Here is a 24,010-nt window from a genome sequence, read left to right on the forward strand (position 1 = left end):
ATGCTCAGGAAGAATTACGGATGCACCAGTCGGGGATGTTAAAGTGAGGATGGTGTCTCCTCTTTACTCTCCAGAGCATTGTCCCAAAGAGAGGAGGGGCCCAGGGTGTCAGGTGCACAGGTCCATGTCCAACATCACCATCACCATTTTAATCTCTAAACCTTCAGCTATTTGTTTGCTGTCACTTTCTGTCAGTTATGCAGACCCTCTGCTGAATGAATGTATACTTTCTCTTCCAATAGTAATTAATGTATAAATGGATGCTGCACTTCTTTATATGGCGAGAGCAACAGAAGGAAATCTGACATGTTGCCTTGCAAACTCCCAATGAATGACTGAGTGCAGTCTGTTCGGCAATGCCTTGACCTGTATCATGGACGGGATTCTCTGATCCTGAGGCTAAGTGTTGACGCCGTCATAAGCGCCATCGAGTTTCTCGATGGCATCAACATTCCCTCAGGAGCAGAAATTCTGACTCCTACAGGGGGCCAGCACCCGGCGTCAGATGGGCGCTGCGCATCTGTGCATGCGCAGTGGGACCGGCACCAATACGCGCATGCGCAACATACGCAACCTGGCATAGGGCTGCAGGGGCTGGCGCAGAACAAAAGAGGCCCCCAGCTCGAGAGGCCAGCCTGCCGATCGGTAGGCCCCAATTGCAGGCCAGGCCACAGCAGAGGTCCGCCCGGGGTCGGACCCCCCCCCCCCCCCCGTGCCCCCCCCCACCAGGTCGCCACCGGATGCATCCACGACGAGGTCCCGCCGGAGGAGCAGGTGTGAATGGCGCCAGCAGGACTTGGCTTTTTCTGTGTGGCCGCTCGGCCCATCCCAGGCTGAGAATTGTCGGGGGAGCCCTGTGGACCGGCCCCCGACCGGCACGCGCCAACTGCGCTGGCACCAATGACACCGATTCTCTGCTCTCTGGAAAATCGGCGGACCAGCGTCGCGGCGGCGTGGCGCGATTTGTGGCAGTCCTGGCCATTCTCCGGCCCGACCCAGGGATGAGAGAATCCCGCCCCATATCTCAAGGTGCAGACATTGTGGAATTTAAAAATAAATAAATTTAGAGAACCCAATTCATTTTTTCCAATTAAGGTGCAATTTAGCATGTTCAATTCACCTACCTTGCACATCTTGAGGTTGTGGAGGAGAAACCCCCGCAAACATGGGGAGAATGTGCAAACTCCACACGGTCAGTGACCCATCGAACCTGGGACCTCGGCGCCGTGAGACTGCAGTGCTACCACTGCGCCACCGTGCTGCCCTACATTGTGGAATTTTTAACCTATAATGTGTCACAAGTCCAATTTGTTGACACTAATTTTTAAACTTTATACACTCTGTTTTGAATTGACGATTATTCAGTAGGCAGAAATTGCTGAGCAAATTTTCACAATTGTCATTAAAGTTCTCCGTGTGAGAAACACTGAACACAAATTTACTGGTCAACAGAGAACAAAATAGTTGGTATTTTATTGGAACATCTTTTAGAGTTAGCTTATGTTGGTGCACAATAAATTAGTTGCAAATTGGGCTGTCAAATGAAGCAGAGGACATCTTTGGAACAGTGCATTCGACCATTACATTGTGCACATGTCGATAAAGTTTATTAGTGAACAGAGTGACTCATGCACTTCATTAAATATTTTTTCTACAACAGCCGAGTATTTTATTTTCCAAGGCTGCAATGTTCTATCTATGGTGACGTCCATGTTATCCTGTGGAGTTGGATGTAGAGAGGGCTCCTCTTCTGTAATCAACCACAATTAGGCTACTTTAGATGTTATAAAAAGGACCATGGAGCATGTAGCCAGCAATATAAACCTGGTGACTCAGGCATAGCTGTATTTCAAGATATCTCCTAATCTCTCCATACATTCGAAATATTGTTTCAGTAAATAATAATTTGTTCTATCATTACCCGCTACATTCATTAGCTTCACTGTATCTGAATTCAGTTTCTGACCATGCATAGGAAAGGTGTCATTAGTCAGGGCTGCACAGTGTCTCTCACATTGTAGAGTTTAGCCCAGAGAGACTCCGGCTCAGTTTGATTTCAGTACAGGAATGGAGGTCCGTGTGTCTGGAAAGCAGAGGGGGTTTGCTTTCTGATGGGTAAAAACGGTTAAGTGGCCATTGTAGGTGGTGTGTGGGATGGGGGTGGGGAGAACGTCAGGGCCAGAAAGTTAGGCAAGACGTCAAAAGAATGGAAATATGGGCGCAATTCACACACTCTCGCTCGAGCGAAACCAGTCCGATGAATAGCGGAGGGGCCGAAAATGAGAACCGTGCCAGGCACTACACAGTTTGCGATGCAACCGGCCCGAACCCATAGGCGATATCGGGACCCCGCCGCAGCATGGCGCAAAACCAATTATCACCACTTAAGTCCCTTTTCCATACGATTCAGGGGAGCTACCCCATATCCTCTCATCATTCATCGGCTTCCCCAGCAAGTGGCCACGCTAGCGCCAATTAGTGCTCCGTTGTAAAAACGTGAACCTGGTGGAAGGGCTTCTGTGGGGAGCCGAGGGGGTGAGTAGTCATCTTTGCTCACAGGCAAAGAGAGTGGGGGCCCTGAGCTTGCCGCCTCAGTGCTCAACGGGGAGTGGGGGACCCTCGGCTGCGCTGGGTGGGGGAGGGGGGGGCATGGCGCCGGGGGGACAAACGCGCATGGCTCCACCAAGCCAACCCATGGAGTGTGTGTACCCTTTCCGGGGGCAACCCTTGTCCCTGCACATCTGCCTCACCTATCACCCATAACCCCCATCAAATGCCGAGGCCTCAGGATGTGCAGCCGAAGGCTATTGATAATAGAGATTTGGCAATCGTGGTTTAAGTGAGTACTTCACACAACCCAAGTGGATTCCTGTGGGTGGGCGGGCCTTGTGGCATATGGGAGTCATTGCCTAGCATCCCAATCACATCTTGATGGCTGGACACTGTGTCTGAATACTGTGGGAGGCAACATCACACTCGTAGCAGCCAACATCTGAACACCCAGAAGATGGGACACAGCTCCTGGGACATGTCCACAGCCAGAGGATGGGTGAGTGCAATGGGGAGCGGACCAGCACCTGGTCCAGATGTAGTTATGTTCAGGTGTCTGGGGTATAGGGTCTGTTCAGGGGACTGCTGCGTCCGGGGGTGCATTGGCAGGGCATTCCGGATGTGGGGGAGGGGGGGGGGGAAGGGTAGATTTGGGGCAGGGGACCTGTGAGAGACTAAAAGCGTATGCTGTGGAGGCAAAACCCAACATGGTCGAAAATAACTCTTCTCCCCTGCTCACAAATCCGGCTCCAGTGATTATTAGGGCCTCAGTGTCACAGACATTTGACAGCTCCCTGCACATTAGATTTTTGAAAGTAAGTACCACAGATTATTGGTGACTAGCTAAGGCACTTTGTCAGTTGCCACGAGGCAACCCCTTGGACTTCATGGCACGCGCCACCTCCGTCCTCCACTGACCCCGACCTCCCCCCCCCCCCAGGCCTGCGCTGCGGGACACTCCGACAAGCTAGCGGGGCCCCGCTGCTATTTTTGCGGCCTCTCAAAACACCCCCGCCCGCGCTGCCCGGCCCACTCCGCTCTGTGTAAGAGCTGCAGGAAGAAGGGCCATTACCCTGGGGTCTGCCAGACCAAGTCGGTCGCTGCTGTTCAGCGCAGTGACCGCGGATCGCACCCCCCGGGCCCTCCCAGGGCCCAGTGCCGCGCACCGACCTCTCCGTCCCGCCTCCCGGCCCCCGCAACAGGCCCACGGTCCTCCCTAACCCCGCTTCCGGCTGCCCTGACCGGCCCGCAGACACCGCGAGGGTCCCACGGGTGCCGCCATCTTGGGCTCCGGATGCCATGTGTGGGCCTCGGGCGCCGCCATTTTGGGGCTCCGACTCCACGTGCGGGTCCTGGGCGCCGCCATCATGGGGCCCCGGCTCCACATGCGGGTCCCGGGCGCCGCCATCTTGGGGCCCCGACTCCACATGCGGGTCCTGGGCGCCGCCATCTTGGGCCAACACGGAAGGCTCTGCCAGCGATTACTCTGCCACCGAGGATGATCTGGAACTCTCGCCACGACTTGCTTCCATCACGCTCGACCAGTCGCGACCACGCACGCTCGCCAAGACAACGACGTCGATCCAGCTCAACGGGCATGAGGCGAAATGCCTACTGGACTCCGGGAGCACGGAAAGTTTTGTCCACCCTGACACGGTAAGACGCAGCGCGCTCCCCATCCACCCAGTCAAACATAAGATCGAGTTAGCCTCGGGTTCGCACTCCGTCCAGATCACCGGGGGCTGCATAGCGGACCTCACGGTCCAGGGGAGGGTTTTCAAAAACTACAAACTCCTCATCCTCCCCCGTCAATGCACTCCGGCACTCTTGGGCCTGGATTTCCAGTGCAACCTGCAGAGCTTGACCTTCCAATTCGGCGGCCCTATTCCCCCCCTTACTGTCTGCAGCCTCGCGTCCCTCAAAGTGGACCCCCCTTCCTTGTTTGCTAATCTCACCCCAGATTGTAAACCTGTCGCCACTAGGAGCAGACGATACAGTGCTCAGGACCGGACCTTCATCGGGTCCGAGGTCCAGAGGCTCATAAAGGAAGGAGTCATCGAGGCCAGCAACAGTCCCTGGCGAGCCCAAGTGCTGGTAGTTCGGACTGGGGAGAAAAACCGGATGGTCATTGATTACAGTCAGACCATCAACAGGTTTACGCAGCTGGATGCGTACCCTCTCCCCCGTATTTCCGATCTGGCTAACAGGATAGCGAAATACAAAGTTTTTTCCACGGTGGACCTTAGGTCTGCCTACCACCAGCTCCCCATCCGCGTGAGTGACCGCAAGTACCCCGCGATTGAGGCAGATGGGCGCCTCTACCACTTCCTCTGGGTTCCATTCGGTGTCACAAATGGGGTCACGGTCTTCTAACGGGAGATGGACCGAATGGTCGACAAGTACAGTTTACGGGCTACCTTCCCGTATCTCGATAACGTCACCATCTGCGGCCACGACCAGCAGGACCATGACATCAACCTTCAAAAATTCCTCCGAACCACAAAACTCCTTAATTTAACCTCCAATAAGAATAAGTGCATGTTCAGCACCGACCGTCTAGCCATCCTTGGCTACGTAGTGCGTAACGGAGTGATAGGCCCCGATCCCGAACGCATGCGCCCCCTAATGGAACTCCCTCTCCCCAACACCCTCAAATCCCGCAAACGCCGCCTGGGCCTCTTCTCCTATTACGCCCAGTGGGTCCCCAACTATGCCGACAAAGCCTGGCCCCTCATCCAGTCCACCTCCTTTCCCCTGTTGATGGAGGCCCGTCAGGCCTTTAGCCGCATCAAAGTGGATATCGCAAAGGCCACGATGCATGCTATCGACAAGTCCCTCCCATTCCAGGTCGAGAGCGACGCGTTTGATGTAGCTCTGGCGGCCACCCTGAACCAAGTGGGCAGACCCGTGGCCTTCTTCTCCCAGACCTTCCACGCTTCCGAAATCCGCCACTCCTCAGTGGAAAAGGAGGCACAGGCCACAGTTGAAGCTGTGTGATATTGGAGGCACTATCTGGCCGGCAGGAAGTTTACCCTCCTCATGTTCGATAATGCACAGAGGGGCAAGATCAAGAACGACAAGATCTTGCGGTGGTGGATCGAGTTGTCCACGTACAACTACGATATCTTGTAACGTCCTGGGAAGCTCAACGAGCCTCCCAATGCCCTATCCCGCAATACCTGCGCCAGCACATAGATTGACTGCCTCCGCTCCCTCCACACAGACCTCTGCCATCCAGGGGTAACCCGTTTTTACCACTTTATCAAGACCCGCAACCTGCCCTACTCCGTTGAGGAAGTCAGGGCCGTCACCAGGGACTGCCACATCTGCGCAGAGTGCAAACCGCACTTCTACCGCCCCGAGCAAGCGCATCTGATCAAGGCGGCCCGCCCCTTCGAGCGTCTCAGTATAGACTTCAAGGGTCCCCTCCCCTCCAACTACCGCAACACATATTTCTTGAGTGTTATTGACGAGTACTCCCGCTTCCCTTTCGCCATCCCCTGCCCCGACATGACCACAACAACCATCATAAAGGCCCTCCTCTCCATTTTCTCCCTGTTCGGTTACCCCGCGTACATCCACAGCGACCGGGGGTCCTCCTTTATGAGAGACGAACTGTGTCAATTCCTGCTCAGCAGGGGCATAGCCTCTAGCAGGATGACCAGTTATAACCCTCAGGGTAACGGGCAGGTCGAGCGGGAGAATGGCACCATCTGGAAGACCATCCTGCTGGCCCTACAGTCCAGAGACCTCCCTATCCCCCATTGGCAAGAGGTCATCCCCAACGCCCTCCATTCAATCCGGTCTCTCCTCTGTACCACCACTAATCAAACACCTCATGAACGTCTTCTTGTTTTCCCTAGGAAGTCGCCCTCTCCCGACCTGGCTGGCCACCCCCGGGCCCACCTTGCACCGGAAGCATGTGTGGGTGCACAAGTCCGACCCGTTGGTTGAGCGAGTCCAGTTACTCCACACCAACCCGCAGTGTGCGTACGTGGAGTATCCCGATGGTCGGCAGGATACGGTCTCGCTTCGGGACCTGGTACCCACCGGCGTGCAGCCTCCCCCCCCCCCACATCAACACCTCCCCCCAATCCCGATTCCCCCCAGCGCCCCCTGCACCCCCATGACCCAGCGCACAGACCCCCCTTCCCCGATCACAGCGTCTGCACCACCGGCCCGGGGTACGGAGACACATCTACGCCCGACGCTCCTGGAGTCAAGGATGACCATCGGCCCGACGTCACCGGCTCCACTGCGATGGTCCTCCAGAACACCACGGGCACCCGACAGGCTGATCGTGTCCATCTGATGCAACCATGGGACTTTATTGGACTCTATTGTATTTTTTTTGCACCCAACTGTATTCGGTTTTGTTCACTTTTGCCACGAGCCAGTGGGCAGCCCCCATCTTCTCGATTGTCACTACTCATACCACCAGTCCTCGCCCCCCCCCCTCTCTCTCTTCCCCTTACAACACCCCCCCCCCGGCTTCTTTCTCCACAAGGGGTGAATGTGGTGGTATGAATAGGAGCACTGCCATTGGTGCAGAGCACTGGTTTCCCATTGGCTCTGGCTGGTCATGTGCCTCTTGTCTGATTGGCTGGGATTAGTCATGTGACTGCTCACCAATTGGACGAGAGGCAAGTAGACCCCGCCTCCAAGGCGGGGTATAAGTACCCAGAGTTCCCGGCGGCCTTTCACTGTAGTCGACCACCGGGCTAACATCTAGCTGATTAAAGCCTAAGTTTGGACCTTCATCGTGTCTCGCGTCCAATTGATGGTACATCAATTAGCAGACATTTTTTAAGGTACGGCTTCAACAAATCTCAGTCCAAATTGCTAGTATATCCAAATGAGTGGGAAGTAACTTACTGTCAGTGATCAATGTACAAGATAGAGACCAAAATATTCAAGTTTAATTCAGGCAGGATTGTCTATTCTGTAAATCGCATTTGAAAGTATCAGGGCTAATTTTCTGAAATGCCAACAATACTACCAATATTTAAAGGATTGTCATATTCATGAACAATCAGGCTAAACAAAGTAAATGAGGCTGGTAAATTTAGTTGAACATTCCAGGTTGAGATCTAAAGTTGTGAAAACAATGGCCAAAAATGAATTTCAGTGCCCAAAGATCAAAAAGGCACCATTGAAGCAACTTCTAACTTAGCAGGTGGGCCCGATTGTAAAGGCCTTGAAAATTATTTTGAAGGCAAATATCTATCCAAGAATCCCAGTTTCCTGACAAAATAAGTTACATCTGGTCCTTCCATAAAATTTTAAAATACACAATATCAATTTTGGTCATAGAAAAATATTTAACCGTGTGAATTATTTTCAGCAGTTTTGATGTAGTCAGTAGTATGGAATGCAAATATTATTATGGCACAGTAAATTTGCCAAGAAACAAAGTGTGTAAATGCAGCTTAGCAATCTGTTAATAAATATACATATTGAAATGCCTTTGTACAATAAATCCTTAGCTACATATCACTTGTGTACCTCGAATTTCTAAAATGTTATCTGAATGTGTCTGTCTCCAATTGTAAAGCAGGTTTGCTCATTATTAACAATTTGCACCTAACTTTTGGTCTTAAAATTAATTGTTATATTTTAATTCCACTACATAAATTGAAGAAACCAGATAATTTTGGACAAAACAGCAGAAAATCCACAGCTTGCAACCTGTATCCACGCAAATAGGGGAGGAAGCCCAGTGTCTTCAGGGTCCAACAGTATTGCTGGATCACTCACAGGATCTGCCTCCAGGTACCTCAAGCTTTTGGTAAATCCTGAACTGACAGCTGAGAACGATTTTGGTCACAAGTGGTAGGTGACAACCTTTCAGACCCCTCACCCTTCCAATTTTGCATAGAATCACACTGAGTCCACACCACAGAAACAGAATATCCAGTCCAACTGGTCAATGCCAGCATTTATGCTCCAAATGAGTTTCCTCCCACCCCTTTTCATCTAATTCCTCAAAATATTCTTCTATCCCAGTACCCTGCAGAAGGGTCTATGTCCCAGCAGAAGTAGCAATGAACAAAAGCCAAGTGAAGGCAATATATTGGAAGTTCCAGAAGCATAGGATTAGGGGGAATGAATAGGAGCAGGAGCTGGGGCAGGTTGCCTGCATTACATCATGCAATTGGGCTGGGTGTTGTTAGCTGGGCAGATAGGCTATCTACTCAATCTGCTCAACACACTTATGCCAATCCTACTTTATGTTGCTTTAGGATGTAGCTGTTCAGAGTTCTTTAGAGGCATCTGAAGGCCTTTCCAGGGGAATATGCAGCAGTACCATTTCTCCTGTGGTTACCCCAACCTGTGAAATGCCATTTGATGAATGGGTCCTTAATAAAGTTCCAATGTCAGTTTTTATATTCATCTAAAATAAAGACAAACCATACTTTAGGGATTTTATTCCCATATTTGTGTTCTATAGTTTTGACTTTTGTTCCATTTAGTTTTGCACAGAAATCTGGGAGTTAGTTTTAAATTTGGTTGGGCTGCAATGTGAAAGGGATTAAAATGATGGGGCTGCCCATTACACACAACATATAAATGATGTTCCTTTTCATTAAAGCCGATGGGGAGGAAAACCATCTAGTTCTATAACAGGCAGCGCAAACAAATATTACCCTTTCCACAACATTACCCAAAGTTAAATTTATCTTCCCAAAGTTTAATCAGACACTGACTGAGAGACGTTCGCACATTTTTGCACATACATATTCGGTCGCACAAAATATCTTAGATTACACTAGAGGTAACTGCAGTTAACGATTTATTATTTTTGTACTCAATGAGATTGTTTTACCTGCACCATTTTTCTAGATGGTGATATAAAATGGGCTCATTCTTCTTTACTTTTAGAGTCCTCTCTACTTCCTCTTAGATTATCTTCCAAACCAAGTTTTCAGACAAGTTGGAATCCATTCCAGAACAGTGGCTCTGGGTGGAGGTCTGACTGTTTGAATATTCAGTCTCATTTGCACCATCGTTCTGTTATGGCCTGGACAACATTGCAGGGTTGGTCGGATAATTATCTGTGAGATGTGCAAGTGACGATTCAAAGAGCGTAACTACACCTTTCACTGTGAGCACGTTCAAACAATACATTGTTGTAATATGCAAAAATTTAAATGCATTGCATATAAAGCAGTGTTCGACAATTATCTGGGCTGATGCATGTTAGTGGCCACCCTTTTTCACTGCAAAATGTAAATCCCCTCTCTTTACATTAACTTTTCACTCATAACATTAAATGAAGGTCTGATCTCAGTGTAATTTAAAATTCTGGTAGCAAACTCTCTAGTTTGAAGTGATACTCCCCATAAGGGGTGGAATTTTTCAGTCCTGCCAGTGGTGAGCATCATGGGGGGCAGAACTGGAAAATTTGGAGTGTGGTCAAAAGTCAGCTTCCCGTCGGCATAAAAACAGGCTGCAATTTTCCGCACTAGAATTTCATTGGCGGATCAAATTGCCCATCCCCTTCTTGCATAGCTATTGATGGATCCCACTCATAGTGATGGTATGCAGATCTGAGTGCATATCTAGCACAAACCGCTGGCCCAAAGTCTCCATGGCAGTCACCACCCTTCCAATGGTGATGTTGGTGCCTCAGCATCAGACAGAATATGGGCAGACTCCTTCATCCACTGTTCTAATCTGCTGACAGCCTCTGACAACTCTGCCTGCTATTCCCCTGCCTGGGCAGGATTCTCTACCCTCCCAGCCATGAGTTTCTCGGCAGTGCACCGTTCGCTGGTGGCAGGATTCTCTGTTCTCACTGCTGTTAATGGGAATTCCCATTGAAGCCACCCGATGCTGTCGGCAAACCCATGGGCGGGGATATGCTGCCAGAGGAACCAGAGAATCCCGCCATCAGCTAACAGCCGGAAAATTCCAACCCCTGGGCTGGATTATCCGTCGGCGGGATCCTCCATTTTGCCAGAAGCGCACTCACACCCACGGATTTCCCAATGGTGTGGGGGGCCAACAATGGGAAACCCCATTGGCCGGTTGGCGGGATGGAGAATCCCGCTGCCGGCGGGGGTGCGCCGCATCAGAAAACGGGTGCCGTGGGACAGAGAATTCCCCCCGTCTTTGAAGCAGCAACATGTCTCTGAAGGCCAGTTCCAGAGGTTCGACATTGGACTCGGACTCAGCAGGAGCCTGGTTTTCAGTAGTCCTCCTACTGTTGATGATCTTGGCTGTCAATACCTCCACCTACTGCGTACGGTAACCCTGAGTTTGCGCTAAAACTAGGTCATATCAAAGTGTGTGTGTCTGCCTTGGTGGGGAATACAGGGGAATGTAGTGATGACTCTACATCTTATGGATCCTCAAGAGCACCGTCCAATGTCACCTGGGGGGCCGATTGGCTGACTGGCGTTGGACCACCTTGTTTTCTTGTTGGCAGGTGTAATAGAAAGAATGATTGGCTGGATAATCTCTTATATGAAAGTGCACTCACTGTTTTGGCGAGTGGGTGAAGACTAGTGGGTAGGGCCTCACCGGCTTGTTGGGAGATGCTGATCTCGCCTTCAGTGCAGGAACGGTTCCTGTCCTCCACAGCATTCCCACTCCGGTGTGGAATCTCTTCCTGTTATTGCGGGTGACCTTGTCTTGCATCAAGACAGATGGACAGACTGTGATCTGGATAGATGCCCAATCAGATTATATGCTTGCCTATCTTTTGTGTGTGGCTGAGTCGATTTATGCAAATCCTAAAGATCTGACCTGTGCAGGATGTGACAAGAAATAAGATGTTAAAGTGTGTGTGAGAGAATCAATGATGATGTCCCTTGTGCTGGTAGTGCGTGAGATCTCTTTGGCCCATAGCCCTGTGAAAGCCTGATGGCCTTATGAAAGTATGGGTGGAATTTTCTCATTTGGGATTAAATCTCATGGCAGGGTGGTGACTGGGGAGTGTTTCCCACTGAGGAGGCTGACGGGAAACAATGCCTTATCTTCTGACCCTGCCCTAGTTAGTTATGTATCTGGGGTTTAGCTCCGTATTCTGTGCAGAAGTGGTTTGATTGCACATGTTCCACTGTCGTGTCCGGGTGCCATATTTGGAAGACATCCAACATGACTGATCCACCATTGAAGAAAGATTGACCTTCTGAAAAGGAAGATGGACATTCAGGAACATGCTAAGGCTGGAATATAGACCTCCTCGAAGACACTGAAGCTAGAAGATTCAGCTGGTAGATGTTATATGTCACCCCTCCCCCCCTTCACCGAGTATTCATACATCTTGCCAACATAATGTTTAGAACAGGTATTTATAAACTTGAAGCATTCGGGGAGGAATCTGTCAGGGGCGCAAAGCTAAACATAGCCCTGGGGGTGGGGGGGGGGGTGAGGAGGACATACCCAGGTACTGTGCTAGCACTTTACGCTGTTCCACTGGCACTGCCCACAGCACTGCTAGGATGGGCCGTCGGGCAGGGTGTCCTATTGGGGGAGGGTTTTCCATATTTTAGAGTGGGTGAGGGGTTTTGCTTTCTTGCTTGTGTGGGTGGGGTGGGCGGTTGCCCCAATGCTCATGTGGGGTGGGGTATTGCCTGTGGTAGTCGGTATTAGGGGTATTACGGTACCCAGGTTGATGCTGTAAGACCATTGGTGTGGGAGGTACCTGAGACAGCAATATCATTGGTGAAGCCTGCCTACTGGTTCCGCCCAGTAAGGCGGAGTATAAGAGCCTGTGTCTCCCTCGCAGCTGCATTCTGTACCTGCGCTGCTGGGGGAAACATCTAGTCCAATAAAGCCTTCAATTGTCATCCAATCTCACTTCTGGAGTCATTGATCGAGTATCATTGCCCTAATGCTTGTGAGGGGGTCCCCCATGTTCATGGGGGAGGCTCAGGGAGTTCAGCTCAAACACTCTGACACCCCAGATTCTCTGCAAGAATCTGGAGATAAAATCCGTCTGTGCAGTTGGTGAGCTACATGCTGGTTTTCCTGCTGAAACTGACACTCTGAGAAATTAAGGGAAGATTTTGCTCAATGTGTTGAGAGTGAGGAGAAGGTTGATTTACCCTGATGAAGTGGATGAGATTATTCATCCTTTTTCAGCACCCGATAGCAGCCCTCTCCTGATGGCTGCAGGTGCTGACCGCCCTGGGGACCTTCTTCCAGCCTTGGTAGTAAGATTGGTAGACCAGCGGCTCCCATCACGGGGGTAAAGGATCTTCACCAGGTCCTCAACTGGTTGAGTGTTGCCAGTTCCTTGTCGCTGATCAGGGCATGCATGGTTTGACTCTTCTGGAGGCAATTCTGGTGCTTGTCACGACTAATCCTGGAGAGCAGAGAGTAAATGTGTGCACGGGTGCCGTTTAAATATGGCACCCGGAAATACAATCTGATGAGGTAACGGGAGCCTGGATGAATCCAAGTCTGCCCCACCATTCATTCATACATAATGAAATGAAAAGTGGACGATCTGGTCTGCAACCAGCCACACCAGGTGGTGGGAACTGCACCAAATGTTCCGTCTCTGGAGTGGAAAATTCCACTCAAGGGGCCTCACGGTAGCATGGTGGTTAGCATCAATGCTTCACAGCTCCAGGGTCCCAGGTTCGATTCCCGGCTGGGTCACTGTCTGTGTGGAGTCTGCACGTCCTCCCCGTGTGTGCGTGGGTTTCGTCCGGGTGCTCCGGTTTCCTCCCACAGTCCAAAGATGTGCAGGTTAGGTGGATTGGCCATGCTAAATTGCCCGTGGTGTAAGGTTAATGGGGGGATTGTTGGGTTACGGGTATACGGGTTACGTGGGTTTAAGTAGGGTGATCATTGCTCGGCACAACATCGAGGGCCGAAGGGCCTGTTCTGTGCTGTACTGTTCTATGTTCTATGTTCTAATGGTTTGAGAATTGAAAATAGTCACTTTGCATTAGTTAGCTTACTAATATTTTAAGTTTGATGCTTATTTCACCTCCAGTTTTCTCCTGAAGCCAATGACTTCTACTTGCGTGATGTTTAATGGACAATATCAGCCCCTCACCAAGTGCCATTCAACATGCCAGCTTGGATAGTTGCCTAGAAATTGGTTTGTGTCAAGCTTCCAGCATAAACCCAGTGGTAAAGTTGGAACTGCTGTGCCAAAACTGTTAAGTAAGAGAAGCAGGCAAAATTGATCCGGTTGTGTCACCAAGACATGATGGGCTTGTGTGAGTCGACAATTAGAACAGTACAGCACAGAACAGGCCCTTCAGCCCTCGATGTTGTGCCGAGCCATGATCACCGTACTCAAACCCACATATCCACCCTATACCCCCAACAACCCCCCCGTTAACCTTACTTTTTAGGACACTACGGGCAATTTAGCATGGCCAATCCACCTAACCCGCACATCTTTGGACTGTGGGAGGAAACCGGAGCACCCGGAGGAAACCCACGCACACACAGGGAGGACGTGCAGACTCCGCACAGACAGTGACCCAGCCGGGAATCGAACCTGGGACCCTGGAGCTGTGAAGCATTTATGCTAACCACCATGCTACCGTGCTGCCCCGCAAGCACCGCAAGAATCAACTAGAAGGTGGTAATCGTCAGCCATCATGGATACTGCAACAGAGAAACTAGTGAGGCGAGGAGGGAGAAGGGATGAGATCAGGACAAGGCAAGCAGAGTTTGGCAGTCTCCTGCAGTTGTAACTTTCCTGTGTCTTCTGGTTTCACATTGAGGTAAATATTTTAATGTACATTTTTGGTGGCAGCATGTAGAGCTCCCTTTAAGATGCTCTGCAGCTGATAGAATTGATCACATGTCCTTAAACACCTCAACCTTTGATGAGGGGCCTGCAATAGGCTGATTTGTATCGGCCAAGGGAGTAAAATCAGTTTCAATTTGGTGCTCTGAAAACTAGAGGGCGGTGTAACTAATATAATATATAACCGAGAATAACTACAGGTGTACCATATCAGATTTCTCTGCGCGATTTGTTCCTTTAAAAACAGGCAGTGAACCGAGGCCAGTGGATGCTGGCAGGGTATTTGACTATAGCTCGCCTTATAGTCAAGTCAAACCTGATTGTCGCCTAGAATGGGAAACTAGATAATTGTCAGGAGCAAAAACCATGGCCAGTACCGGAAAATCACATTTCATGCCTGAGCTTCCCTTCTCAAGCCCAGCGACATTGGTAGTGCCTAAGAATTCAGTACAGGATCTTGCAGGTCTGCCATGCAGCCTACTGATCAATTAAATTATTGGGTAACCTCAGAAAGTGATGTCTTCATTGATCAGTACGTAACTTTCATCTCATTTTATTCCACAAACTATGAAGTAGTATCAATGTACTGTAACCTCTGCAGACGTTATTCAGAAGAGAAAGAGAGGTCAATGGATATCAATGGAGGTCAAAGGGCACGACCTGCTGGCCCGCTCGCACCGTGATGTAATGTGGCCTGTAACTGCCGGGAGACCCCGCTCCCTTGATCTACCCGACTCACCACGCCTCATGAGATCTAACGCGATCTCGCGAATCGTCACAATGTGAAGCTGCCCATTGTAGGCAGGATCACTTTTTGGCAAATATGCATATTGGAGCGAGGCAGCTAGTCTCACTCTAATTTTAGTTCCCTGAAGTAACTAAGGCATTGGGATCCATCCCCTTCACCTTGCAGACCGCGGATGAGTGCCGTTCAGTACTGGTCTCCATAAAAAGGGATCAGATGGAATGGCACTCATGGAGGTCTCCCAGGGGACTGGAGGCCCCAGGTGCATGCCATCTGGGCTGGGTTGTACCCTGGAACTGCTGTGTTACCTGGGCACTTTGGCATTGCCATCCTGGCACACTGCCAATTTCAGCCTCGCACCCTGACAGTGCCACCTGGGCAACTTGACAGTGCCAGGCTGGCACCCATGGTCATTGTCAGGGTGCCAAGCTGGCATTTTTTGTGTGGCGGTGTTTAGGCCAGGAGATGCCCCTAGTTGGTGGGGGAGAGGTGCAGGGAGGCCCGAGGTCTCCCTTGCAGTGAGTTGGGACCTGGGGGGGGGGGGAAGGTTTGGGGCTCGCGTCAGGTGCCCGAGAGATTGGAATGCCATTTTTAAATGGCACTGAGGAGTTTCGACGTTCGGGTCTCCTCAGTGCAGGCAACGGGACTAAGTGCGGCCTGAGCCGCGCTGCCTCACTGAGGCCCCAAAACGAACCAGAGCCACGTTAGATAGTGTTGTGTTTCTTGATGCTGTGAACACCGGGAAACACGTGGCTAAATGTGTTGGCTATGGGTCATAGTTCCCATTTGGTTTGATCACGCCCAAAGTGAACAGAACAATACTTTTCACTGTACCTCGGTACGCGTGACAATAAATCAAATCCAAACCCAATCCAAATGCTTCATTTTGAACTGCAGTGAGCTATAATTACATAGGTAAGCATGACACAGCGGTCGAATTAAAAGTACTTCCAGTGAGTCTGTAATGCCAGTCCACCAACCACTGTTATTGATGTGAAGCACAGCAGGGAACAGTGGGTTTTGGCTTACCCACAGCACCTACCACTATGCATGGGTTGCCTTTGACAGATGTGCTTTGGAACACAAATCTTTGGTGTTCTATTTGCTGCAGCAGACTCAATGCCAATTTTTTTTGGTAAATCATTCTTCCAGTCCTGCCGTACAGATTTATGTACTGAACTACTTGATTCGATCCCTACTCTCAGTTTTGACTGGAGAAACAGCAATGCTGCAAACATAATTTGTAATAACCCTCACGCAAATCACGGTGTCACCCAAATTGATCTCCCCGCGGAACTTATGGAATACGAGTTGCCCCGTTAGTGGGCAGAGGCCCATCAGCTGGGGCTCCTAAACTTTGTCTCATAAAAGCTGGCCTGGAGTAGACCAGCAGGAATGGGAGTCCTTATTGCCACTGTAAGCCATATTGCTGTCTTTGCTTTTGTTGTCAAATCAAACTTATTTTGGGTTTACCCTCTTGGGGCACCTAAGCTTTTATAGCTACAGTTTTCAGTGTGAGCAATATATTAAATATTTTCTGAATTCAATGCATATATGCAGGTGATTCCTTTTGCCTGCATCCTGGTGCTGGATAGGAGAGTTGGAATTTCCTGTCCAAGGACCCTAGTATTGACTTATCACATGTTAAGGTCCAGTGCCTTCAGGAAGAGAGGGAATATATTGCTGGCCATCCAAGATTAGTGCAAACTCTCCAGAAGATCCCAATTACCTCCAAAAATCCTGCACAGGGCTAAAAATTAAAATAACCACTTGCCTTTCCTTTCTTTGGGCTTATGGTTCTCTTGGTAATGATTCGGGGGCAGACAATAGTGCTACATTTCCTTGGATGTCTCAGCACTTCTGTCCTCAGTAAATAGTCTTTCAGAAAAATGAGACAGAGGGCCAAGAATGCTCCTGTCATGTATCATTTACCTCATGGCATTGTTGGGCCTATGCCTTCTCCAGATGTAGGGCCAGCTCCATTAGCCACCACCTCCATTCCCCCACACACATCTATAAAGCCTTACAAAATTCCAGAAGAATGTAACAGGGGGAGACTCCAAATAACATGAAGCTCTGCCCCTTTTTCCTGAACTTTGGACCTAGGAAAATGGATACTTCAAGGTGGGAAGTGTCAGAAAAATAGGCTGTAAACACTATGGCTTTACAAGACTGGTCATGAAACACTGATTTGAGCATATTTACTGTCCAGGTAGAAAATATTTCAATAATACTGAATGCATCACCTGGGCCGCAATCTTCCAGTCTAACTTTGCCTGAAAAGCAGCTCACCACGACGCAGTGTGGTTGGTGAAAGGTGAGAGACGCTGCTCCCGCAATCTATATGGCTCGCAATGCGTTGCGAGATTCAATGCAATCTCGTGAGATGTTGCAAGGGGAATCCTGCCCACAATAGGTAGAATCACTTTTTAGAATATCTGCATATTAGAGTGAGGCATTAAGCCTCACTCTAATGTGCAGAATCCCAATGTACCTGAGACTTTGGGATTCAATCCTTTGCCTCGGGGACCTCGGGCAAGTGCTATTTGGGACTGGTCCCCACAAATGGGGACCAGATAGACTGGCACTTGTGGGGGTCTCCAAGGGGATTGGAAGCCCTGGCAGCCTGCCCTTTGGGTAGTGTGGTGCCCTGGCACTGCCAGCCCAGCACCCTGGCAGTGCCACCTGGGCAACTTGACAGTGCCAGGCTGGCACCCAGGGTCACTTTCAGGCTGTCAAGCTGGCATTCTTTGTGTGGTGGTGTTGAGGCCCGGAGATGCCCTGAGTGAGTGGGGGAGAGGTGCAGGCAAGCCTGGGAACTGCCTTACAGCGAGTTGTGGCTTGGGGGAAGGGGTAGGGTCTTGCATCAGGTGCCCAAGAGACTGGAACATCATTTTTAAGCTGGCATTTTTTACGTGCGTGTGATTGGGCTGGGGTTGCCTGGTGTGGGTGTTGGGGGCTGGGGAGTAGTGGGGGGTTGTGTTCGGTCTGTGGGGGAGATCCCATGTTGTGTTCGGGCTGGGGTGGGGTGGGGTGGGGGGGGAGGTTGGAGATTTTTTTTGTGGGCCTCTGAGATTGGGACGCCATTTAAAAATGGCATCCCAATCTCATTACAACTGGGCTATGTGCGGCCTTGACCACGCATTCATCGTTTAGGCCCCTTAGTCAAAGCGAGTTGCATTGAATAGCCATGTGTTTCTTGGCACTGCGAGTTCCGGAAAACACACGGCTAAATGTGCTCACTTGGAACTTTGTTACCTTTAAGGAAGATTGCGACCCGGAATCCAAGGAAACTGGCATCCTATGGGAATCAAAGATAGGCTTCATTCACAGCAATAGAAGTGTGATGAGGTGCTATAGGGCTAAATTGGCTGTCTTCTTTGTGAAATATTGTCATGACAACCAACAGGAAAGAACAATATGACAATGAGACTCATGCCAAAATACATTAAGTTGTATTATGAAATCTTAAACAACAATTTTGCTGTTGTTGTTAGTTACAATAATAATATTTTTACATTACATTAACACTGCAATGATGTTACTGTGAAAATCCCCTAGCCACCACACCACAGCCTGTTCGGGTACACTGTGGTAGAATTCAGAATATCCAAATGTCCCAACAGCATGTCTTTCGGGACTTGTGGGAGGAAACCGGAGCACCCGGAGGAAACCCATGCAGACACAGGGAGAACGTGCAGACTCCACACAGACAGTGACCCAAGCCGAGAATCAAACCTGGGAACCTGGTGCTGTGAAGCAACTGTGCTAACCATTGAGCTACCGTGCCGCCCACTAGAGCATATTAGACCCACTTTACTGTAAAAATGTCTAGGGTGGCCAGAATGACTGCATGACTTGCCAACTCGGCAATTACCAACAGTATGGATGTTGGAATTCTGAACTAAACACTGAAAATGTAGATCAGGCATAGAATCTGAGCTACTCTGTTTTTCTCTCACTACAGATGCTGCCTGAGTTGCTGGTCCTCTTGGTAATGATCCAGGGACAGACCACTATTTTCAGCAGTTTCAGGTTTTCGTTTTAGATTTTCAGCATTCACCCTGTTTTTTTTGCTTTCAGGCAATTGCCTGCTGGCAATCTAGCAGCATGTACACAAATTCTGACTGAGCTTTCCTGTGAATTCAATGCCCAATACTTCTATTCACAAAGGTACTGCAAGGGCCAACATCCTCTCTGATGTCGTTGTTCATGATGGTCAAAGCTCCTGAGAGATGTCAAAGAGAGATGCCAAAGCATCCTGAGCGATGTTTGCCGATTGGTTGTCTTTTGTGCCACTCTCAGTGGCTGCAATAAAAGCAGTTTAAATAGAGGGGACTCGCACTGGCTGCTGCTAATTTTTACTGTTATTAGGACTGTAGATGATAATGGTTGCTAAAGCAACCCTTGAGATAGTTTATCCTTCTCATCATCTTTTCCCTTTTGATCCTGAAGGAGCCCACACCAACACACTGTCAGAAACACACTGGACTGTTTCGGTATGAAGCCCACCTGGCAGCCATCTTTAATGCCTCTCATCAATAACCATCAGAATTAAAATCAATTGATGTAACTAAGATGCCTGCACCGCTTATTGCTTCTTGAAGTTGTCTATATCTGGTATTCTCAGTTCTTTAGCCCAGTTGCAGCTTATTTGGATTGCGTGGTTGCATACACTTAATGCCAACATGTTTGAGGGATACCTTGGCTAGAAACCACATCCGTCTCTCTGAGCAATGTATTAAAAGAAATCCTTACTTCATTACCAAAATTCACTAGTATCATATATGGTTAGACAGCATGAAATTCGGATTCTAGAAGAGGAAGCAGTTTGCCACTTTCAGCCTCTGACATAGACTGGAATAAATGATCATAGTAAAAACAGGAGAAACATTATTCAGCTGTTTAGAAACATTGAAAAGATTACAACATTTCAAATAGTGGTATCTCTACCTTCGCATCTTGGTCACAAAACCTCAGCTTCTCTTCAAGACAATTTTCGCAAAAAAAAAATGTTCAGTCACAAGAGAAGAGAGCTTGCACTGGGCACCAGTCAGCAACAGTGAATCAGCAGCAGCAGCAGCAGCACAGCCAGTGAAATGACAGTTGGGACCATGTGATCAGTTCAAATTGAAAGGAAACAAGCGTCCTTTTTTGCTGATTAATCCATTAGCGCTTGCCAAGTTCAAGCAAGATGCAAACCAGTTCACATAAATATAAGGCACGATTTAAAAATGACAGCAGCAGTCCACAAACTGAAAATAAAATCATACGCTACCTGCACAGAATTCAAAAGCAATTGACTGGGATGCAGAGAAACACTGGACTGGATTAGGTTACATTCTGCCGACAATGTAGTGTTCCTTTCCTTTCATCTTTAATTCTTCACATTAAAAGAAAACACTTCAAGAAGGAATATCTGCGTGCGTGTGCGTGTGTCTATTTAAATATGTTTGTGGGTGTGTGAATCTGCGTTGTGGGTTTGTGTGGGAGGTGGGCGACCCCGTTTTCTCAGATCATCTCCTCCTCGATTCAGAATGCAATATTAGTTCTAATTGCACACAATGTCGAAACAACATATGCGTGTTCGATGAACTAGGCGACTCGGTATCCACACTGTGGAACACAGAATAAGTCAACACAAGGGTGGTAATGTAAGGTTGTTCTGCCAAGCAGCTTGAGTCAAAAGCAGGTGATGTGGAACATGAAGCCAAAAATTTGTAATTCTGCACAGGTCACCAGATTCTTCTGATCAAACGTTCCCATTTTTCAAGCTCTGAGTACTTCAACCTTATCATTCAAAGTCATTCTTCCTTAACCTTTTGGGATTAATGATGGCATATTTGCAATATAAAGTAAAAAACAGTAACACGTGTACAACATTTCACTTTATTTACAAGGCAGCACAGTGGCGCAGTGATTAGCACTGCTGCCTCTCAGCGCCAGGGACCCGGGTTCAATTCCGGCCTCGGATGACTGTCTGTATGGAGTTTGCATGTTCTCCCCGTGTCTGCTTGGGTTTCCTCCGGATGTTCCGGTTTCCTCCCACAGTCCAAAGATGTGCAGGTTAGATGTATTGGCCATGATCAGTTGCCCCTAGATAGGGTTACGGGAATACGGCATAAGATTCGGGTAGGTGCTCTTTCAGAGGGTCAGTGCAGACCCGACGGGCTGAGTGGTCTCCTTCTGCACTCTAGGAATTCTATGATTCACAGAAATAAAGACTCTGGGTGTCATCAGAAAATTGAAATCAAATGCTGTTGAAACTAATGAGGATTACAGCTCTCAAGTTACCACTAAAATTGATTTGCATGATCCCGAACATAAACTAGTCCAGAAAGGCCAGTGCACTAGAACATAATTATTTATTTTTTCCATTAAAAAGTATTCTTTTATGTATCTAAGAATGTTATGTCGTGCATTTTTATGAATACAGCTGAAAATGAATTTATCACCAGAAAAAGGTGGCCACCTCCCACCTGTAGGTAATAACTAAAAAAAAACAATGCTCAATCATATAATTGCTTCATCGGTGTGCACTAGTCAGTGTCTTAATAAAACTAAGTAAAAACTTTAAAATGTGTCTACTGTGTGTTTGGTCCCTTGTACTTTAAGATGAACTCACCAAACACTTCAATCTGTCCAACCAAGATCCTTTTATTGTGTCTCGCGCAGTAGGATGGCAATCTGATACAGAGCACGTTATCATGGAGTCTTGCTACTCCTCTGCAACTTACAACTTCTGCTGACCTGTTTCATGTACGTCTTATTACCCTCTGTGGTGAATGTAACATGGCAATTCACACAGTATCTTTGTAAGCGCAGTAGCGTTATCCGACCACTGGGGGAGTAGCTCTGGGAATGCTCATGAGCTTGTACATGGCTCCACCCTTGGCTCCGCCCATGACTCCTCCCCCTTGTGCTGCTGTATAATACCCTTGTCCAGAGTCAGCCTGCAGTTCACCGAGAGTTCATCAACGGGTAACAGGCTGGCTCTGTAGTAAGTAGATTAAAGCCTATATTCATATCGGAAAACACGTGTCTGGTGAATTAATGGTTCCATCAATTTAATCTACTTAAGAACAGTCAAGATCGATCATGGAATCGGCCCTCAAGCCTGGACTCCTGGAACTCGCCCCGCAGGATGCAGAGGCAAAAGAAATCTTCTCCCACTGGCTGCTTTAAGGCTTACCTGGCAGAAGCAAGCACAGCCGAAACGACAGAGGAACAGAAGTTAAGTCTACTGCACGTGAGGGTGAGCCACAGAATCTCAACGCAACTAAACTCGGCCGGTTCATATACCGCAGCGCTAGCGGTACTCGATAAGATATATGTAAGGCCCATTAACGAAGTTTAAGCACGCCATGTGTTCACGACTCACCGCCAGCGGCCTACAGAATCACTCGCCGAATTTTTAAGGGAACTCAATAATTTGTCAAATGACTGTAATTATCAAGCGGTTACCGCGGTTGAACACAGAGAACTTGCTGTAAGCGATGTTTTTGTAGCGGGCCTCAGGTCTAATTATGTGCGCCAACGACTGCTGGAAAAGGGGGCCCAAGATGTAGAAACAACTGTGGAAGCTGCGACCACGATGGAGGTCTCCTTCCGCAGCCTTAACTCGTTCCCAGCGGACCCCGCGACCCAATCATGGGCCCCCGACCAGCGACTCCCCCAGGCCTGTGCCACGCGGCCGCTCAGCCACCATGCTGCCCAAGCCAGCCACTATGCTGCTCCAGCCAGCCACTATACTGCTCCAGCCTGCCATTTCTGCGGCCAGAATCAGCACCCACGGCAGCACTGCCCGGCCCGCAAAGCGACCTGCAGCAGCTGCGGGCGGAAAGGCCACTACGCAAGAAATGAAAAACAAAATGAAAATCGCTTATTATCACGAGTAGGCTTCAATGAAGTTACTGTGAAAAGCCCCTAGTCGCCACATTCCGGCGCCTGTCCGGGGAGGCTGGTACGGGAATCGAACCGTGCTGCTGGCCTGCTTGGTCTGCTTTAAAAGCCAGCGATTTAGCCGAGCGAGCTAAACCAGCCGCTGAGTGTGCCTCGCTAAAAGGGCCCCAGCTTCCAACTCCCCTGCGGCACGAAGTAATCGCTCCCCACACCCGCAGGCCCGCGGGGCCCGAAACGCTGCGGCCTACGCCCCGACTCCGCCCCCTCCCGCCACATGCGATCCATGGGGGCCGTCATCCTGGCAAACTCTTTCTGCAGCCTTAACCCATTCCCCGTGGACCCCGCGACCCAATCATGGGCCCCCGACCAGCGACTCCCCCAGGCCTGTGCTACGCGGCCGCCCAGCCACTATGCTGCTCCAGCCAGCCACTATGCTGCTCCAGCCTGCCATTTCTGCGGCCAGAACCAGCACCCGCGGCAGCACTGCCCGGCCCGCAACGCGACCTGCAGCAGCTGCGGGCGAAAAGGCCATTACGCAAGAGTGTGCCTCGCTAAAAGGCCCCAGCTTCCAACTCCCCAGCGACTTGAAGTAATTGCTCCCCTCACTCGCAGGCCCGCGGGGCCCGAAACGCTACGGCCTAAGCCCCTACTCTGCCCCATTCAGCCACGTGCGATCCATGGGGGCTGCCATCTTGGAAAACCTCCACCACGCGGCCGGCCACGTGCGACTCATGGGGGCCGCCATCTTCCTCGCCGCCCGCCACGTGCGATCCACGAGCCCGACCTGCAACTCCACGCTCGGACAACTCATCGGAAGAGTACGACTATGAACTCAGAGGGCAGTCATCACGGGGCCACTCCAGCACAGCTGATCGAGCCGCCGACTACCCGCAACTCAGCGCAGTCACTCTGGACCAATTACGCCCGAAGCATCTGCGAAATTCGATGGCAGAGGTCCAAATTAACGGGTACAAAACGCCATGCCTCTTCGACCCCGGGAGCACTGAGAGCTTCATACATCCAGACCTGGTAAGACGCTGTTCGCGCCCCATTTTCCCCGTGCGGCAAACTATCTCGTTCGCTTCAGG

At 49.7% G+C, this 24,010-nt stretch overlaps 1 protein-coding gene across 1 annotated transcript in view; it reads right to left on the minus strand.

Moving 5' to 3' along the window:
* The window catches only part of cdkn2a/b (cyclin-dependent kinase inhibitor 2A/B (p15, inhibits CDK4)), a 74,161-nt gene extending 54,062 nt beyond the window's left edge, over window positions 1–20,099 (minus strand). The window contains exon 1 of the mRNA XM_038804636.1: window positions 19,974–20,099. The gene's annotated coding sequence lies outside the window, so the exon portion shown is untranslated. The remainder of the gene's footprint in view (window positions 1–19,973) is intronic.
* Window positions 20,100–24,010: the final 3,911 nt, after the last annotated feature.

Source organism: Scyliorhinus canicula, chromosome 8 (genome assembly GCF_902713615.1).
Source record: "Scyliorhinus canicula chromosome 8, sScyCan1.1, whole genome shotgun sequence".
NCBI lineage: Eukaryota > Metazoa > Chordata > Chondrichthyes > Carcharhiniformes > Scyliorhinidae > Scyliorhinus > Scyliorhinus canicula.